The sequence below is a fragment of the Pezoporus occidentalis genome, unplaced genomic scaffold (assembly GCF_034315485.1).
Source record: "Pezoporus occidentalis ecotype Australia unplaced genomic scaffold, CSIRO_AGI_Poc_V1 ctg16, whole genome shotgun sequence".
In the NCBI taxonomy this organism is placed as follows: domain Eukaryota; kingdom Metazoa; phylum Chordata; class Aves; order Psittaciformes; family Psittacidae; genus Pezoporus; species Pezoporus occidentalis.
The window spans coordinates 251,132-272,794 of record NW_026913425.1 but is presented as its reverse complement, the minus strand read 5'-3'; positions in this window follow the sequence as shown (position 1 = coordinate 272,794).

Here is a 21,663-nt window from a genome sequence, read left to right as displayed (position 1 = left end):
TCCCACCATCCATTGCTCTCAGTGTAGTTTTTAACAGCCCATTGTACCGTTCGATTTTCCCAGAGGCTGGTGCATGGCAGGGGATGTGATATACCCACTCAATGCCATGCTCTTTGGCCCAAGTGTCTATAAGGCTGTTCTGGAAATGAGTCCCATTGTCTGACTCAATTCTCTCTGGGGTGCCGTGTCACCACAAAATCTGTTTCTCAAGACCCAGAATATTGTTCCAGGCAGTGGCATGGGGCACAGCGTATGTTTCCAGCCACCCGGTGGGTGCTTCCACCATGGGAAGCACGTGGCACTTGCCTTGGTGGGTTGGTGGGAGTGTGATATAGTCAGTCTGCCAGGCCTCCCCGTATTTGTACTTCAGCCATCTTTCTCATTACCAAAGAGGCTTTAACCATTTAGCTTGTTTAATTGCAGCACATGTTTCACACTCATGAATAACCTGGGCAGTAGTGTCCATTGTTAAGTCCACCCCTCGATCACGAGCCCATCTATATGTTGCATCTCGGTCCTGATGGCCTGAGGTGTCATGGGCCCACCGGGCCAAAAATAGTTCACCCTTATGTTGCCAATCTAATTCCATCTCAGCCACTTCAATCTCAGCTGCTTCATCCACTTGTTGGTTGTTGTGGTGTTCCTCAGTGGCCTCACTCTTGGGAATGTGAGCATCTACATGGCGTACCTTCACCACCAGGTTCTGCACCCGGGCAGCGGTATCTTGCCACAGTGCAGCAGCCCAGATGGGTTTACCTCTGTGTTGCCAGTTGCTCTGCTTCCATTGCTGCAACCACCCCACAGGGCATTTGCCACCATCCATGAGTCAGTATAGAGGTAAAGTACTGACCACTTTTCTCGTTCAGCAATGTCCAGGGCCATCTGGATGGCTTTCACCTCGGCAAACTGACTCTGTTCACCCTCTCCTTCAGCAGTTTCTGCAGCTTGTCATCGAGGACTAAGCATGATGTGCTGTGGTGTGGAATACCTCTTTAGCTAGCTTGGGTCAGGTGTCCTGTCTCTGCTTCCTCCTGGCTTCCCCTCCTCCCTGACAAAGCATGAGACTCACAAAGTCCTTGGCCAGAGTAAATGTTACTGAGCAGCAACTAAAAACATTGGTGTTATCAGTGCTCATCCCAGGCTGAAAGTCAAAAAACACAGCACTGCCCCAGCTGCTAAGAAGGAGAAAAAAATGACTGCTACTGCTGAACCCAGGAAAAGTGTCTAAGAAACGATAACCTCTTTTAAAAGAAGGAAGAAACTGGCTGCAACTTATTGAATCTTTACTTAAGGTGGGCCTGTTAGAGCCCTGTGCATCCCCTTACACTCTCTGCATTGTACCAGTTAAGCAACTGTATGGAACCTACAAAATGGTGCAAGATTTGAGAATAATAAATGAAATTGTTAAACCAAGGTACCCCACAGTCCCAGATCTTTATGCCATCCTGAATCAGACTCCCTCCTCACACCACTACTATTCAGCACATGATTTAAAGAATACTTTTTGGGGATGCTCACTTACAGAGGACAGTAAACAGTATTTTGCCTTTGAATGGGATCAAGAGGAAGAACAGAAAATAGTAAAGCAGGAATTGACATGGATGGTTCTTCTACAGGGGTATTCAGAGGTACTGGTCCCATCTGGGCAAGCCTTGCAGAAACATTGCAGGAATATACTCTGCTCCCATGAATTACATTATTGCATGTGGATGTTTTACTGCTGCCAGGAGAATAAGAGGAAATGGTTGAGGAAGACACTGTGACATTGCTTAATTTTCTAGCTAAAAAGGGGCTTAGAGTGTCTGAAAAAAGAAAGCACAAATAGTAGAGAAAATGGTTAAATATTTGGGACATATATTGCCTGAAGGCTTGTGATGTATTGACCATATTTAACATATTTACAGATTCAAAGTATGCATATGGGATAGTGCATGTGTTTGGAAAACTGGGGGAAGAAAGAGGTTTATTAACCTGCAGGGGAAGCACATTAGCTCATGAGGGGTTAGATACTTGCCTACTGGAGTGGTGAATTTGCCAAAAAAATAAATGTGCCAATAATACATATTAGGGGACATCAGGCAGAACATTCAGAAGTGGCAATAGGTATTCAGCCAGCAGATGGAGAAGCTTGGAAAGTGGCACTTCTGCCAGAAGTATCTAAAATCCTCGCTTTGCTCCCAGTGACTCAACCGCTGCCAGAGAAAATGTCTTTTCCACCAGAAGAGGTGGAAATAACTAAAAATAATGGGGCAGAAGGAAGGGGGGACAGTTAGTTTAAACAATGTGTACGAAAGGCTTTGGCACTACAAATATTGAAACTTCTTGAAGGGAGTCAATGGGGGCTCCCAAGGATTGGCAGAAGCCTTCCTTAAAATGTGCCCTGCTTTGGGTCCTTTTGTTCTAGCAAAACAAGCTATTAAAGGTTGCTAGATTTGTGCCAAAGCAAATAGCCAGGTTACAAAGAAAGTTGCCAGGCACGGTGACCCTGGGCTGTACATCCTTTCCAAAGGTGTCAGGTGGACTTTACTGAAATGCCTCCAGCAGGAAGGCTCAAATATATTTTGGTAATAATATACCAGCTAACAGGGTGGTCAGAAGCATTTCTGGTCACTTCAGCAACTACTGGGTCAGTTATTAAAGTATTTTTTGAACAAATAATTCCAAGACATGGAATAAAAGATGTAATAACTCATTTTACAGGAAAAATTCTTCAGATGGTTACAGCAGCTTTAGGGATACAATGGGACTTAAAGACCTGTTGGCATCCTCAGAGATCAGGCTGGTAGAGAAAATGAATGGGGAAATCAAGAAACATCTTTTGAAATTGGTCTTAGAAACTAAAATGCTGTGGGCACGACTCTTGCCACTAGCTTTAGTTAGAATGAGAGCAAGACCTAGAGGTGTTATTCAACTATCCCCCTTTGAATTAATGTTTGGAATTCCTTACCCTGTTAACACTTGACCTAGTGGGGAGATAGAAATAAGTAGTGTGTATCTAAAACATTATGTGTCCAGAATACTGTCTTTTGTGAAATCTCTTCACCAGGAAGCTAGCATAGGCTCTGCCTTTAGACTTTGCCATTCACAGCATCCAGTCCAGAGACCGGGTCTTGGTCAAGGAATGGAAAGAAGCACCGTTGGTGGGAAGCTGGTGTGAGCCCTATCAAATGTTGCTAACCACAGAAACAGCAGTTGAGACAGCCGAACATAAGCGGACCCATCATACTCGGCTCAAGATTTCCAAAGCCCCAGAAGACTGGACCTCTCAATTGAAGGAGAAGGGTGGAAGAACGCGGTTAACACTCTGCAGAGGTGGACTCGGTCAGTAACAGAAGCTCGAGGTGGTATCCTGGCTTATGTCTGTGATCTCTTTCTGTGTCTAGAAGGATCAAGGCCTAGAATGGGAAAACTGATTTTTAACCTTAGGGGAAGATAGTGAAAATGTTTAACCTTAGTAATTGCTAAGTCTGTGGAAGTCCCAGAGGATCTGAAGATAAGCCGTGGATGGCCAGTCTGATCCAACCTAAATGGTGGGTAAGCAATATAAGTACAGTACTTACTGGAACTGAATTTTAGGCTGAAGAAGGGAGTCCATGGCGACTCTGATTCCCCGAGAAGGGGACTTATTGTTTAAATAGAAGAAAGGAAGGAGGAGTAGACATAGGTAAAAGTCCTTGTAAATGGACATTCTGTCCTGGGAATGACTCTCTGAGTGAGTCTTACCCACTCAATTGCTTTAAATATCGAGAAAAGTGGAATTGGATGCATGTCCAACTTTCTAATAACCACTGGGTAAAATGTTCATATAATGACTTCAGAGGAAAAGGATGTAAACAAGTTGATGCAGACTGCTCATTTAAGTCTGCAGTTCTACCCTGCCAGCAAGCCTACACAACTGATGAAACATGTACCTTGAGTATTCTGATGGACATAACAACATTCAAAGGGAACCAGAACTTATTTTCAAAAATTCTAGTCCAGTGCTAATTGGACAGGTTGTAGTTGCATTTGGCAACCATCTGTGGAAGCCTGGAGATGCTCTTACGAGCAGACCAGCTGCTATATTATAGTAGGAATTCCCCTTGGACATAACAGTGTCCTGTATTATGATGCTCCCAAAGGAGATGAAAGGACTTGGAATGGTCTTTATGCCAACAGAATATGGGCCTTAAAAGGTCATTATTTGATTTGTGGCCAAGATGCATATCAGAAATTACCTGAAAATTGATCAGGAATATGCTATGTAGTATATGTTAGGCCTTTGATTTTCTTAATAACACAAATCCAGGGAAATAATTTAGGAATCAGAGTATATCATGATTTGATAAGAGAAAATTGGTCTGTTGATGCTTCCCTAGTTAGAAGTAGCACCCAAAAATGGGAAAAAAAGATGAATGGCCACCAAAAAGGATGATACAGCATTACAGTCTGGCCACTTGAAAGCCTAATGAAATAATATCAGAGGCAAGGGAACCAATATAGAATTTAAACAGGATAATCAGGTTGCAAGCTATTCTGAAATTATAACTAACCAGACAACAGAAGCCCTCGACTTGTCAGCAGACCAAGCTACCCAAATGAGAAATGCAATCTTTCAACACAGAGTGGTCTTAGATTACCTACTAGCAGAAGAAGAGGGAGTTTGTAGGAAATTAAATGAGGCCAACAGTTGTTTGCAGATAGATGATAATGGGAAAGTAGTAAAAGAAATCACAAAAGAGATTAGAAAACTAGCCCATGTGCCGGTCCAAACATCTAAAGACAGGGATATGTTCTCATGGTTGCCAGGAGAACTGTGGATAAAAACCATGTTATTCCTCTTCCTCTGTGCAGTAACGGCTTTGATTTTTGTATCATGTGTGATACCTTGTTTCATGCAGCTTAGCTAGCATGCAGTTAAAGGAATGCAAGCAGTAGCAATACGTAATGATCCTAAAACTGCTAGTAAGCGCCATAAGATGATGTCCTTGCGCATATTCCCACAGCTGATAGGAAAAAAAAAAAAAAAAAAAAGAAGATAAAATTAAGCAAATGATAGCAAGGGCTTGTAAAGACAATTATGAAGAAAACAAAAGGAGGGATTGGAATGAAAATATTGAAGGGAAATGTCGTGTCTGGGAAAAATCTGGGAAGACAGGAAATGAGTGTATCTTTACAAATAGATTAGAGAAGCCGGGAAAACAGGGAATAAGGATATCTTTACGTAAGTTTGGGAAATTGTGTAATCAGCAAACAGCACAAGAGCAGAGACGTGTGCCTTCACAAAGAGTGCTATCTTCAAATACCAAAATGCTACAAAACTGCGAAGTTTAAGGCCATGAAGTAAAGAGAGTACATACTAAGTGGGAACATGTAGTTAGACATATTGGGAAGTCTGTACCTCCTGAGTACCTTAGCCAGTGGGGAAAGGGAGGTATGTGGCCGAGTGGATAGGGTTAAAAGAGGCTGCATCCTCTGACCAATTTGAGAGACTGCAGGGGGCTGTCCCTGTGGACTATCCCTTTATCCGAATAAAGTCATTAAAAGAATCCTCTGTCTCTTTTTTTGGACATCAACTGGTGATTGCAAAGTTCATTTCTGCACAGGAAGCCGGGGGAAGGATCATATGTGCCTTCCTTCAACCAACATCAGCAGCTCAGTGAGAAGACTGTTCCCCTACATCACACCCCAGTGTTTATTCCATGTGAAAAGCCATAGGGAAGTCCTCTGTTGTTGTGTGAATGGTAGATTGCCATACTGTGTGATGTAAGGCTTGAAGAGCTCAGTGACTGGAATCATTCTGCTTTTACTGTTCTGCACTGATGTTAAACCCTGGACTTTCTGGTGTGCTCTGTAATACTATTCTAGAGATTGTTCATTCCTTCAAGGAGGATCTAGTCCCTTGATAAAACCTTAAGCAACAGGTGTTCTTCAGAAGCATAAAAAAACATGTGCACTGCACCTCCTGGTAGGTTGTCAGATTTTTAATGCCCCATGTGGAATCTTACTGAAGATCTCTTTCTGAGATTTTTTCATGGAGGTTTATTTTTGTCTGAGTTTTGGGAATGTAAATCTATAAAATCCTTTCTTTTTCTTTCTTCTTGTGAAGACAAAGCAATGATAGCTATTTTATTTAGCTGTCTAAACCCCCCATACTTTATAGCATTCACAGAAGCCTTGTCAGAGTGTTGCCACCATTTAAAACAAGGCTGGAACAAGGTTAAAAATCTGTGAAGCTAAATTGGGCAATATTGTTTGACAGTCCTACCTCAAGCATAGCATAGCTAGCCAGTCAAGGGAGGTGACTGTCCCACTCTGCACTGCATGGATGCGGTCCTACCTCATGTACTGGCTGCGGTTTTGGGGCACCTCAGTTTAAGGACATCACACTGTTAGAGTGTTTCCAGAGGAAGTGAAAGGCCTTGAGGGCCAGACTTAGGAGGAGCTGCTGAGGTGGCTTGATTTGCTCAGCTTGGAGAAGTGAAGGCTGAGGGTGCTCTCAACTGCCTCAAGCGGGGCAGTGAAGCTGGAGGTGATGATCTCCTCCCTCTGGTGATCAGTAATAGGGCACAAGGAGGTGGAATGAAGCTCTGTCAGTGGAAGTTCAGGTTGGACTTTAGGATGAGGTTCTTCAGTGAAAGGGTGGTTAATCACTGGAACAGGCTCTCTACAGCACCAATCCTGTATGAGCTCAAGAAGCATCTGGACGATGCTCCTGATCATATGATTTACTATTATGTAGTCCTGCAAGGAGCAGGGAGTTGGACTCAATGATTCTTATGGGTTCCTTCAAAATTGAGATATGCTGTGATTCTATGTGCAGGTGTCCTTCTAAATCATTTGCAAAAGGCTCTGCTCAAGATGATCAGTAGTAAAAGACCGAGAGTAATTCTTTCCTGTTTCATTTGTTATCGAACCTCATTCCACTTGGTATGGGATGAGAAAGGGCAGAGGTGAGTAAGGGGGTTTAGTTAATCCATAACTTTCTTAATTTGTCAGTAAATACAATCTATTACTAGATAACCCATTACAGATCATCAGTCATGGCAGTGAAACACCAACATGGACTACCTCTGCTGTGAAATCTCCTTTGAGAAGGGGCTGGACAAGCACACTTGGTGGACAGTGTAGATCCCGCCTGGTGCAGGCTGGAGCCAAAGGGTTTTCCCACCATCTTCTGGCTCTGTAGCACTTCTTTGTATGGCTCTGACAATTTGGGAAGGATGCTCTTAGCCATTCTTCTTCAAGCGTGACACTGGCCTGTGATGGGATCCCACTGTTGTCCCTGAATGGGTAATGAGGTAGCTGTGCATGCATGGGTTGAACACCACTGATGGAAGGGCACATGCCACTTGCTGCCTCAGATGGGAGATGTCTCCAACTCTTTTCATTGTGTTCTGAGCAATATCTTTCCCGTGCTTGTTTCTTGCTTCAAGATCTTGTTGCTTGTCAGGAGTGAGCAGCAGTCCTGGGAATGTTGTTTTTTGTCTAGTACCTTTTGGAGCAGACTACTGGCCATTTTGGAGCAGTGAGTCCTCTTCTCTTTTCAGTGTGCTTTGCTTGGTTTTACTGAGCTGCACATGAGCCTCTTCTACTACAAAGCTGGTGTGGAGATGACAGACATGGGTTGATGGTGAACAGCTGCTTTCCAGGAATGTTTTGTTCTTCATGCCCTGCACATGGCAGGGCACTGTAGGAGTCATCAGCTCCCCAAGGGCCAGGACCATTGGACATACTGGGGCAGCAGGGCAGACCTTGCAGCCAGTGCTGTCCCACCCGCAGCCAAGGAGCTGGGAAGGATGCAGGGGCAGTGAGGCAGCCTGCTCCAGGCATTAGTCATCTCTCTGAGGACAGGGACAGACCAATAGCTGCAACTGGATGCCACAGCTTTACCCAGCAAGCCAACCATATCCTGGGCTGCATCAAAAGGAACATGACCAGCAGGTCAAAGGAGGTGATCCTGCTCCTCTACTCTGCTCTCGTGAGACCTCACCTGGAGCATTGTGTGCAGTTCTGGTGCCCTCAACATAAAAAGGACATGGAACTGTTGCAACAAGTCCAGAGAGGGGCCACGAGGATGATTAAGGGACTGGAGCACCTCCCGTATGAAGATAGGCTGAGAAAGTTGGGGCTGTTCAGCCTGGAGAAGAAAAGGCTGCATGGAGACCTCATAGCAGCCTTCCAGTATCTGAAGGGGGCCTATAAGGATGCTGGAGAGGGATTCTTCATTAGGGACTGTAGTGACAGGACAAGGGGTAACGGGTTAAAACTTAAACAGGGGAAGTTTAGATTGAATATAAGGAGGAAGCTCTTTACTGTGAGAGTGGTGAGGCACTGGAATGGGTTGCCCAGGGAGGTTGTGAATGCTCCATCCCTGGTGGTGTTCAAGGCCAGGTTGGATGAAGCCTTGGATGAGATGGTTTAGTGTAAGGTGTCCCTGCCCATGGCAGTGTGGTTGGAATTAGATGATCTTTAGGTCCTTTCCAACCCTAACTACTCTATGATTCTATGATTCTATAAAACATATGCTTGATTTGAAGGTAACAATGTGGGCATATAACAATTAGTTATAAAGGGACCTATATTTCTCTTCAGTGCACTTCCTGCCCACTTTTATTGACAACGTTATTACTGTCACTGGGAAAAAGGGACCCAGAGGCCCTACAGAAACTCCTTGTAGCTTTGCTGCAAATAAATGGTGCCTTTTAAAAAAATAACTTGTGCCAGGGGCTGTCTGTGACTCCAGGGATGCTGATAAAGTCCACCAGGCAGCGGACAAGGCATATTACCCATTAATGAATCAAGTCTGCTCCCATTCCCTTTGTTTTCCCTCCCAAGCCCCTCAGGTGCTCTGCTGCTGGTAAAAATCCATTCCTGTTCTCTCAAATGATCTGAAGTCTCAATAACCAGCCTACAGGTCTCCGAAATAGAGAAATAATGCTTTAGGTGATAATAACAGCTTCAGAAATACAGACTGACGCTCCCAGAAAATGACAGCCGATAAGCAGCATCATTTAGAAATTTACTATTCCCCGGTAAGAAACAAGCATCCAGCAGTACACAAGCACCTAACCCCACTGAAAGCCATAACAAAAGCCCCATTGACTTGTCAGGAGCTGAGATCCCAGGACTCATATTTAGCAATTCAGCTGCAGAGTTTATGGCAAAAAAGTAAGGTATTTGTATGCAAGGCTGACCACCCAAGAGATGGGACATCAGCCCTGGCAGTAAGCATAGAACAAAGGAGTGTTGAGCTGGGTCCACATGCGCTGCACAATACACTGGCTGCGTTTGTACAATTAGACCAATATGACGTGAGTCATGGATAATAAAGAGCTGTCTGTAATCCCACACAGCAGTGGCGGGCAGGGCATGAGGAGCTGTGGCTGTGGCTCTGCAGGCAGGATTCCTTAAAGAAGCATGATCAGGTCACTTGACATATGTTTGGCATCTGCATGGCTGAGAAAACAACTCAGCCAAACACCTGGAAACATCATGGGATTGATAAAAACAGATGTGTGACTAACAGGAAAATCCTGCAAGCCCAGTTTCTTCTTCATTGCTTTCAAAAGTGAACATCATTTTCCTTGTGCATTCACAGGGGTAAATACAGATCCATATCCAGTTTTTGGTAATTACACTAATTTTTTAAATAAATGAAATGTTATGCTATTTTTGGTAGAATGAGGCCCATATGTGTGTGAATTAATAAGAGCAGTAAGTTTTTCAGGAAATGTTATCTCAGCTTTTCAGAACTTCAGTCTCAGCCAGCATACGTTATCCTTTCATACATCTGTGATAATGCCTCTTTATTGTTCAGCTTCAGGCTTTGTTCATTCATGAACACTCATAGAGACAGATGTGATCTTGGCTAACTTGACAGAAAACCAACAGTTCTCTCCTCCCTGCCACTTTGATAATGGACACCAAGAGCTCAGAGGGTGGCTGCAGTGTGACAGGCAAGAGGCCATAGAAAACTGTGTATAGCTGAAATTCAGTTTTCAAGTTCATCAGACCCCCGTGAATATCTTGAAACTCCCTGAGAAATGCTGAAGTGTTGGCAGTGCTCCATATCTTGAGCGAGATTGGAAATCAGGGATCTCAGGGATTCTAAACCTGCAAGATCTGGGACCCAAGACTTTCTGCTCCTTTTGTATCCACTTACAGGTAGCTCAAACCCATAGTTGCTTCTGTAAGACTAGCTTCTGAAGGAGATCATAACTCCTGCAGCAATTTCTGGTTTAAGTGATACTCAGGCTAACCTTTTTTGGACAATCCTACTCCCAAGAAATAGCTGGCGCTGTTACTAGGTTTGTATTCCTTCTTGCAAGGAAACATTAACATTCACTGTTAATGTAGCTACCATCCCTGTTGTTGGGATGACACCATTGCTTTTTAAGGGATAGGACCTGTAGAGTTGGCTGCTGTGTTTGAAAAGTCTAGACTCATTTGTCTTGGTTTAAGCAAAGATTTTAAAATAAACAAGGAAATCTCCTTCCAGCAGAAAAACACTGACAAAGTATTCATTCAAAAGAGCTGTCTATAACAACAAAAGGTTTTGATTTGATTGTTGACACTTAGTATTCTACCTACCACTCTGCACTGGTGAACTGAAAGGGTTTAATGGGAAATTGCTTAAATAAAGTACACAGGAGCAAGCTCATTCCTAGGGCATATTCTCTGCTCAGCGTCAAGAAAAAACTCTGTAAGTCTGGATAGGCCAAGCTAGAATTTTTATCGCTTATATTAATCAGGGAGAGATTAGAGCCGGATTTAGCAAACTACGTTTAAGCATGCAGTACATAAACCTCCCAGACCGGCGCTGTGTCAGGAGACTCTCTACTCCCATCTCATGGTGAGCAAAGACCACCGCAGCTCTGGGACCACAGGAGACCCTGTCCCTGGGATGTTGTATTTTGTGGGAACTGCAGATATTTCCAAAATATATTCATTCTGTATGAGACAAAAAGTCCAGTAAAATCACCTCATTGACTAACATTTTTTAAGGTCACACATGTTAAAATGAAACGTACCATTCTGCTTTGATTCAGATTTTGAATTGCATGTATCCAAACTTATTCCTTTGCTTTGAAGCCCTTCTGCTTTAGATCCACTCTCCAGTGCTGCTAGGAAAACAATCCTCTGTAAACTCTCACTCGTACAGCTGAGTGAGAAAGAAGGTAGATCAGTAATGGATACTTAAAAGCACCTCCACCATTTATGGATTGCTGCTCCTTGGAGAACCCATCCTTCCCACAGTGACATGTCCCTTCTGAAAACGATCAAGAATGTTATCCCTTTCTTCTCTTTCACACCTGTGTTTTAGGAGTAACCCTGTTTACAGTGGCATATCTCCCTAAGAGAAATGAAACAATTTCTAAACAGGAGAATAAATACTGGATGCTTTTCTATCCATGGCTGGGCACTCAGAGGCTGTGACAAGATCTGCTTCAATGCTCAAGTATTCTTGGGAAATGGTCCTGTTGTTCTGTCTGGCATGTAGAGGTGTGCTTGGAAGAGGTCACAGTTTTAGGCAACATCTGCAACTAGCACATCTTTGCTTGCATCAGACTCCTGCTTTAGTCCATTATCACTGATAGTTTCACATGTTTTCAATTTTAGCCCATCCAGTGTAAGCCAGCCAACCCTCTCACTGAGAAAACCTACCTTTCTACCACTTTCCATCACCAAATCCCCATATGCCCTTTCACTGACACCCTTCAGGGCTCAAAACATTACCATTGTGCAGAACAGTCTTCTCGTATGAGGGAAATTCCATCACCTTCACTAGTGTATGGGGGTGTTCCTTCAGTTATGGGAGACCAGCATGTTAGTTTACATCATTAGGGATTTTGTGCAGAAGCACACTTAGGGGTTACCCACTTGATCCAGTACCATGCTGTAGAAATTTAAGGTTGTGGCTAGCAGCAATGGCTGACCAGTGAAAGAAGACACTATAAAACATGAGGGATTCACTTTAAGATGAAGAATTTAATCAGACTTCCCTAGCCACAGGCCTCTTCCTGACAGGATGGGGGCATCTCTAGCATCTAGGGCAGCAGGAACTGGCTGGCAGCATAACACCAAGGAGAATAAGCCTTGCCCAGTATCACATCAGCCTACCAGGCCTTGTTCTAACCTGCCTAGGACCTGGAAAAAGGAGATATGTGCCAGCTACATCTGTTAGAAAAAGTTGGAGGATAATCCTGATTTAGAGATTACTCTGTTTAATTTTTCTGGACTTGGACAGGGGTATTGACCTTTCAGTGGTGAGGATCCATGGTCTTTGGGTAACTTCTGAATGTCTTTATCAGGTAGTTAAGAAGCAGTGCTGTTGCCAGTCATCTTACATTGATATACAGGGCCAAGGAAAACTTGTAGAGGTATCTGCAAATCTGTAAGCCTGTTCTGTTTGATTAGTTTGGATTTAAATAAAGTCTAAGAGCTTTCTATTTGATTTGTTTGGTGTCAGTCAAAGGTGAGGATTCTCTGATTTTATGTGACCTATTAAAGGCAAGTTGACAATACTCATGTAAGTTCATGTTATTCACTTGTTCTGATTTAGTAGAAAATATGCAGCCTCTACTAGCCTTGTTAGCACTTCGTTTTATATCTTGGACTCCTTAGGGAAAGGTGGTGGGGTTTATTGACCTAGAAAACATTTATTTTCTATATTCCTAAGGGTATGGAATCAGCCTTTTTTTGAATTATCTCATTGCTGTTACTTTGCCATGATAGCTTATAATGTGTATGTTCCCTTAAGGTTTCTTTCTTGCCTGTCTCTTGGTGTGGGCCAAAAATGGTCAGTTTTGTAATGTTTCTGAAGGAATTAATACGTTTGCCCTGTCAGAACCACCTGTTGTTATCTCTCACCTGTCATGATAGATGACGTCTACCTGGGTTTGCACAAAGCACTTGACACTGTCCTGCATGCATGCTTGTCTCTAAACTGGCAAGGATTTGATGGATGGACCACTCAGTGAGTCAGAAATTGATTGCGTAGTCTCACTGGAAGAGTTACAGTCAACAGCCCAATGTTCAACTGGACACCAGTAACGAGTGGTGTCCCTCAGGGATCAGTGTTGGGACCGGTCTTGTTCAACGTCTTTGTTGCTGACATGGACAGTGGGATTGAGTGCGCCCTCAGCAAGTTTGCTGATGACACCAATCTGTGTGGTTCAGTTGATCCGCTGGAGGGAAGGAATGCCATCCAGAGGGACCTTGACACGCTTGTGAGGTGGGCTGATGCCAACCTCATGAAGTTTAACCATGCCAAGTGCAAGGTCCTACACCTGGGTCGGAGCAATCCCAGGCACAGCTACAGGGTGGGCAGAAAAGAGGTTGAGAGCAGCCCTGTGGAGGGGGACCTGGGGGTGTTGGCTGATGTGAAAATGAACATGAGCAGGCTTCAGTGTGCGCTCGCAGCCCAGAAAGCCAACCGTATCCTGGGCTGCATCAAAAGGAGTGGGACCAGCAGGTCGAAGGAGGTGATCCTGCTCTTGTGAGACCCCACCTGCAGTCCTCCATCCAGCTCTGGGGCCCCCAACACAAGAGGGACGTGGAGCTGTTGGAGCCAGTCCAGAGGAGGCCATGAAGATGCTCAGAGGGCTGGAGCACCTCTGCTATGGAGACAGGCTGAGAGAGCTGGGCTTGTTCAGTCTGGAGAAGAGAAAGCTCCAGAAAGAACTTAGAGCAGCCTAAAGGGGCCAACAGAAATCTGGAGAAGGACTTTTTACTGTACATGAAGGGACAGGACAAGGGGGAATTGCTTTGAAGTGATGGAGGGAAGATTTAGACTAGATGTCAGGAAGAAGTTCTTCCCTGTGAGGGTGGTGAGGCACTGGTACAGGTTGCTCAGAGAAGCTGTGGCTACCCCATCACTGTCAGTGTTCAAGGCCAGGTTTGACAGGTCTTTGGGCAAACTGGTCTAGTGAAATGTGGCCCTGCCCATGTCAGTGGATTGGAACTAGATGAGCCTTAAGGTCCCTTCCAAGCTAAACCGTTCTGTGATTTTGTGAAGACTTTACTGGGAACTTTATTCGCACCATCAATCTTGCTGACCTACACAAGAAAGACCTCAGAAGTAGGAAAACATATAGGTATAGTATACAGCATGAGCTATTGGGAGGAAGAGAAATTGACTGTGGTTTTGTGAGCTTGCAGAAGTTTTGAAGGTAGGCTAGGGAAAAGGGTGGACTGTGGGAGAAGGGCTTGAACAGACTCATCCAGAGGAATAGTGCTTGAGCCAGGTATGCTCAGAAATCATGCGCTTTGATGCAGGGCATTGGAAACACAGCTAGTCCCAGGCATGGTCTTTCCTCACAAAAGCCTTGACACCTGTAGGGATGGTTTCAAAATGGATTCATGAGGTCCTGAGTGCTCTGTCCTGTCAACAGGACTTCTCGCCAGCGCCAGGGAAACAATGCAGCATGTGATGGGGTGGGGTGATGCAGACTGTACGAGGGGTACTGGCAGGCAGGCAGGCAGTCTCTAGCTCTGCGTGTGCATATGAGTGCCTGGAGGCACACTCCACATCCCCCTGCTGCGACTGGCCGGGTACCAAAGGAGGGCTGACATCAGCTGAGCAGGAGCACATGACTGCACAGGTACAAGCTTTGAAGTGCCACCCACTGTGTGGGCTCCTCTTTTTTAGAGTGAAGATGGTGTTATCTGGCCTAGGCTAAAAATAGCCCCTATGTCAGAATTCACCTGTATGTTTTTAACACTCTTAATAGTATTTTCTTGTGAAAATTATTTGTCTCTATTAGTATAACCCCTATTTATGGTTAAAAAGACAATATACCAAGATAAACCTTTTTGATTTCTGTAATCCTGTGTTACTTTCTGATTAAAACCAATCCTGTAAGTCCAAGCTTGGTAAGTTGTTTTTCCCATGTGTATCTTTATTAGTATAAGCTCTTTCAGTCATTTTTTTGCCCCAGCAAATATATTCTAAGTCAATGAGTTATAGGGCCAGAGAGAGTTTGAATTATATGAATTAAACTCAAGATCTGACAGTCTTTTCATAAGTAGAGCAAAAATTTGGTTCAAAAGTCACTTTAAATTTTTATCTCTTACAGGATGCTACTTGCAATCAACATAGATTTTATAGGGCTAAGATCAATTTTTGGTTATGCTTGTGCAAAGCCATAGCTAACCAGTTAAAACTCCTGTGAGGGGAAACGGGTGTATTTCAGAGTTCTTTAAGTTGCTTTGTGCAGACCTGATGTCAAAGCAGGTGTCAGACCTCTCTCACTTTGGTGTTATGTTTGGAATGAGATGGCTGTCAATATTAAGTGGTCGAGCAAGCATGTGCTTGCTTGTGATATTCTATACTGAGCTGAGAGTGGTACTCAGTTCACTCAATCTCATACACTCTTCCACATTCCTTTAGGAAAATCCATTTTTCACAGCTACATTCAGCCTCTGGAAAGTTGGATTTATAGATGATTGAAAACATTTCTTTAGCTGTATCTCTAAAAAGCAGCGCAGTAGGAATGTAAGTATTCCAGGATCATACTTGCAATTTGTTGAGTTTTAGAGGCCAATTAATTAATTCAGCATTCTTTTCTCGATATATGACCTAATCATACATGTCCTTATTAAACTAATTTCATCAAGCCAATGATATTATTAATGTGAATACATTCATGCAAGATTAATTCCATTTTCAGAGGTTCATTTCTCAAATTCAGATTTACTTTTCCTAAAATAAATCAAAAAAATATTTTAAAATGTCAGTAGTCTAAACACTCATGAGCAGTGCTATAATAATCCAGTACTTTAACATTCCAGAGACATTTACTTTAGTGAAGGAATAGGTTTAAACAACCAATAATAGGGCACATCCAATGCCAATTTGGGGATTTTTTTCATGGTGTTCACCCCCACAATATCTAGGCACTGATTTATACCATATGGGACTACACAATAAATTTTTTTCTGGGAGAAACCAAAGTTATATCGCCAGCTTTAGACAGAGCCTAGTACCACAGGAAGACTGCAGACTTCCCTGGGGAGGGCAGGGCAGTACAGGGAGGCTGTTGCATGCACATAAAGGCAAGTACTGACTTCAACAAAGGCCAGACAAGCAGCCCTGCCTGCATGCGGTACAGGAGCCTGGTTGCCTGGCATTGCCTGTACCCATGCAAATCTGTGCTGGACAGTACAAAGGGCAGTGAGTTCAAATTAAAGGACTTTGAGCAATGATTAAGCACAGGTGAAAGCCTAATTGTGTCGGTGACTCAGAGTGAATGAGGCCCACTGGGGGAAGGGAGAGGAGTGTGAGGAGGTAGGGCGGACTGAGCAATGAGGAGGGGCAGACTGGGCAACGTGCAGGTGCCATGACAGGAAGATTTAACCAGCACAGGTTAGTGTCCTCTGGATGGAGGGTACTGAACTCTTCATCCATGCTCAGCTCTGAGCCAAGGGGCATGTTTTGGGGTGGAGGAAACAACATAGCAGGCATGGCTGCTATGTGAAAGGAAACATCTTCTCAAAGCAGGTGGGATAGGAAACGAGGTAAAAATGCCAAAAAAGTACAATGGTACTTCATATTATATGTGTGAACATTCTGAGGTAAAAGTCACTGCTTCTCTCTATCCATCTTAAAAGACCTTAGTTTAACAGTCATCCACTGCAGTGAAATGATAGTTAAGAAATATTCAGTATTTCCTTAGATGGGAGCATCTATTGCTGCGTTAGAGAAGTTTCAAAACTTGATGAGACATAAAAACCCGCTCTGCAAACTCTCTCCAAGAGCTGCTGAGCCAAAGCGGTAAAGGTCTGTAAAAAGGGACTCCCTAACTGGCCAGTACAGATTTTGTGATAATCCAGCTCCCTGGTCTGGCCATGGGTGGGGTTATGTCCATCATGATCTTCCTGTTTCCCAGCTGCAAGAGCACTGCCATCACTCCTGCTGCTCTCAGCGTGGCTTGTTCCAGCAGGCTGTGAAAAAAATTGGCCACTAATTAGCCTTGGGAGATTAAAAGCTTAAAAATTAATAATGCCAGTAAGAAAAAAAAAACAATAAAACAAAACCAGACACCTCCCTGCACCCCTGAAGCAAGAAACCAATAAGTGAAAGCTAAGCATCATTTTAGAAATGAAAAATTAATTTGGCATAATGCTGAATAGGCATTCACTTGACTCTAGAAGAAATGTATTTCAGTGGTCCCAATAAAAATGTTCATAATCTTTTTCTTTCCCTCAAAATTAAAAGGTCAAGACTAGATCTCCTGCTCTGTCATTTCTGATGAGCATTCGTACTTGTTGACTGCTACATAAAAACTGAAGGTATAATGGCCACAGCACCTGCAGCAATAATTTTTACCTTCAACATTTTTACATTAAAACCCCTTCTATTTCTGTGTTATTTCTCATTCTATATTGTAACTTAAGTGATTATAAATATACATTAGCAATAGCTCTAAGTACCTTATATACTGTCCATTTATTAATTATGATTAATTTATTTTGATATGTCTTTCCTCTGACTTGATCTTTCAGTATTATGTTTTGCAATCTGAGCTTTTTTTTTTTTTTTCATATACTGTGAGCCCGTATATGTGACTAACTGAAAAGTCTAATATCTTATGTACTGTCCTATAGAAAAACAGACAGGATCAGCTGTTAGGGAGACTCAGCTTAAACTTTTTTTAACGGAAGACTATGCACAGTTGATATAATGGTCCAATAAATGGACAAAATAAGTTTATTGTGTTTTTCTTTCATACATATAAGCAATAAATTTCCATTAGTAGATTAGTAAGAGCAATTAACCTTGTCTGTCATTGATGTACTAGGTTTGAAATGTTTGTAAAATAGGGTATGGGAGTGTTTAAATGTCAGATGTCTTTACAAGGCACTAATGAAGTTATGTTATGCTTTGAACTAATCATTGTCATCAAGCAGTCATTCCCCCAGTATCTGGTGGTCTTATAACATGAGCATTGCAAGTGTAGTGATAAACAGGAAGATTAACTGTTAGAAATGCAGAGCAGTTGTGGCTAATACATGTGCATATAAATGCCACCATGGGGGATAAAGGCAGCATATTTATGTATTTGATTGGAGAACTGTTTTCCGCCAGAGATATATCTGATAGGTCTAATTCATTTAATTTCTGTTGAACAATGTGTAGGCCAGACGTTACTTCCACTAGGTTTATGTGAGTCCTTTATGTCATTAGAAACAGGGTGAGATACAATTCCAAGGCATTTGGCAACCTATAAGTTGAGGTATCTACTGTGAGATGGATGTCCAGGCTGTCTCTAGGGCTGGTGGGGACTGAGGGACTCTTTCAGAAGGTCATTTGTTGCACTAGGTTTAGAAAGTTTTTGCAGGGGGAAAGACTTGAACAGGGTTTCTCTGACCCCAGTGATCATGCATGGATCTTACCTGACCAGCTGAGACAAGATGTCTACCTCCCAGATCGCCTAAGTTAGATAGGAGAATTTTAAGCTTTGTTCTTGTTATGCTTATTGCACAAGCATACACTGTTTCCTGTAATAACTTCAATGACTTATATATGACAGTTTAGGAGGATGAAGCTAATTAACAACAGATATTTCATTGTCCTATCTCTAGCTAACAGTGACCTGTACTCTACATCCAATTTTGATAAGAAGAGCAATTGTAACGAATCACAAAATCCTGGAATGAAGCCAGTCCTACATATCCAATGTAGGTTTTAAGTGGAATTTATTCAGTTTATTAAACACATAGTATAACTTCTAGCTGTGTTTTCATTTAACTTAGGAAAAGCAAATAGAAAGCACATACACTCTCAAATAGGTTTTATAAAATCTAAGTGACTGTGCAAGGAAATGTGGTTGTGAACTTACATAGTACCCGGTACTTTCTCATTTCATGACAGGTTATAACAGTTCTGTGGCTCAGAGCTGCGGGTTACAGGAACATGCCAGTCCTCAGAGCACCCCAATGATGCAAGAGAGGAGAGCAAAGCAAATACATTGACATGCTATGCATACGATGCACACAGTCAGGATTTTTTTTTTTTTTTTTTGATGAATAAAATGTATCTTCCTTTATTTGGAGTTTCTCAGACATTACCTGAACTGATTTTCCACCCTTTTACCCGGAGTTTCGTACAAGACTCGGCTGTAAATGCAGGGAGTCCCGGTAACTCAGAAAATCATCTGCGAGCAACTCTTCTGCGGCTCTCCAGGTGGTGGCAGCCCAGCCCCGCTGTTCTCTAAGGCAAAAAAGGAAGTGCCCTGAGACGTCGGGGGGACATAATGCTCTATTGCATGTAATTTGTTCCACTTGTAAATAAACATTTAAACTTCATTTTAAGAGTCACAGTTGAAAGGAATCATTACTAAAACAAAACAAGGTCTTCTTACTATGGTTACCTATGGTATCTCATTTCTTTTCTTCAAGCATTTTTAAATACCCTGTAATTCTGTACATAGAGACTGTTTATTGTTTCATGCACTATTTACTCATGTTAAAAAATGAAATGACAAAGAATAGAGGCAAAGGTCTCCTGCTTGCAAGGAATGGTGGATAAATATATTTGTTTGTACTACGGGTTTGCAGTTCCACTAGAAGGAACACTTGACATTTTGATGAGTGTCTCCAGGGAAAAAAGGTACTAACTTCAAAACTTAGTTTTAATTATACTAAGGAGGTTACACTATTCAAAAGCATCCCACTGGTAAGGTGCAGCATTTCCTGAAACAGTTTAGTGGAAAATGCCACATTAATCAGTTCAGTATTTCAAACAAATGGTTTAATGATGGGAAGAAGCTGAAATCACTGCAGTATGACCAAGAAAAAAAAAAAAAAAAAAAAAAAAAGACAAGATGTTCATTTAAAGGAGTAGTATCACATTTAAATGACCTCTTTCCAGAGCAGGCTTTAAAGAGCGGAATGACAGCAGGGAAGAGGCAATGCTGTATAATTCTTGTTGGTGTGCTGGTACTTACAGTGGCACTGGTGCTGTACTCAACTGGGAGAAGATACAAAGCTCACAACCCTGCAGTCTGTGCTCATGGCCTTTCACTGAGTAGTTGCAATGTAAATATAATCTGTTGTCGACATGTTGGCATTTATGCTGCTGGGATCAGAACTCTAATAAAGAAGGCAGGCCAAACATCTCCAGACCCACTTTGGCCTGTCTGTCATTACAGTTAAAACGCAGGACCACTAGCATTCAGATGGGGCTGTTTCTTGTCTCTTCAGAAAGATAAAGGCCAGATTTGGGACCAGCTATCTTTTGAACAGGCAAAGAACTGAACATGAGCTATATCAGTGTGAGTTATGGCTGTGTACAGTCACTGCATTTCTGCATTTCACATACAGATATGGCCATTTTTATCTTCTCATGTGCCATTCATAGGCATTTGTGATATCTCTGTTATGACGCACAGCATTATCCACATGTTTTGCTGTCACATTATGTGCCTAAACCTTTTATTACTCTGCCCTTTCTTCTCATGTTCCCTCATTCCCATCTGTATTCTCAGGCCATCAGAAAAGAGTTTGCACAGCTGGTTCAATCCCAATCTACATGAAGTGAAATAAAGTTGTCAGTCAAACTATTGGCGTTTTAAAGGATCTGAGTGTGGGCTGCAATTTTCCTGAAGTGGTGACACACCAAGGTCTCTCCACACAGAACAGTGATATCCTTAGCAGTATAACTGCCCCTCATGTGGGTAAGCACGTTCAGCTAAGAGAAGCAACGAGTCATGCTAAAATTTCAGCCATCCTGTTTTGTGTTATCCTCTTCAAACAGAGAAAATGGATGCAGTAAAGGGCCCTTTTGATGATGATATTGATAGAAAAGCTAAATGCAGGAAAATAGAAGGATGCTAGAGGTCCTCTCTTTACTTGCTACTACTGAGATACAGCCAGCTTGCACTGATGTGCATGCTCTAGGAAAGTGCCAAGAATTTCATGAAGTGGTGGATTTGTCAAGAACGTATCATGTTAAACCGATCTAATTTACTTCAATGACAGTGTAAGTAGCTTTGTGGTAAAGGGAGAAATTGGAGATGTAACAAATCTTGACTTTAGTATGTCTTTTGCTCTGTCTCCCGTGGTGTGCTAATAGGCAGACTAGTGCAGTGCTGTCCAGGGAAAACTACAGGAAGCCAGGACACAGGTCTTGAGAAGAGCATCTTTAGGAACAGCAAACAGTGTGAACACCTCCCATATGAAGGCAGGCTGAGAAAACTGGGGCTGTTCAGGCTGGAGAAAAGAAGCTGTGCGGAGACCTTGTAGCAGCCCTCCAGTGTCTGAAGGGGGCCTACAAGGATGCCATATCTCTTCATCAAGAGCTACAGCAATAGGGGACTAAGGTTAATGAGTTTAATCTTAAACAGGCAAAGTTCAGGTTCAATATAAGGAAGACATATTTTACTGTGAGGGTGGTGAGGCATTGGAATGGGTTGCCCAAGGAAGTGATAAATGTTCCATCCCTGACAGTGTTCAAGGCCAGATTGGACAGAACCCTGGGCAACATGGTCTAGTGTGTGGTGTCCCTGCACACAACAGGGGGTTGGAACTGGATGATCTTAAAGTCCTTTCCAACCCAAACCATTCTATGATTCTGCAATTCTATGAATCACCAGTTCACCATCAGCTTGGCCAGACATACAAAACAGGGTCGTAAAGACAACAGTCTTGTGTTGGCTGCTGTTGGATAAAGATTTGGTT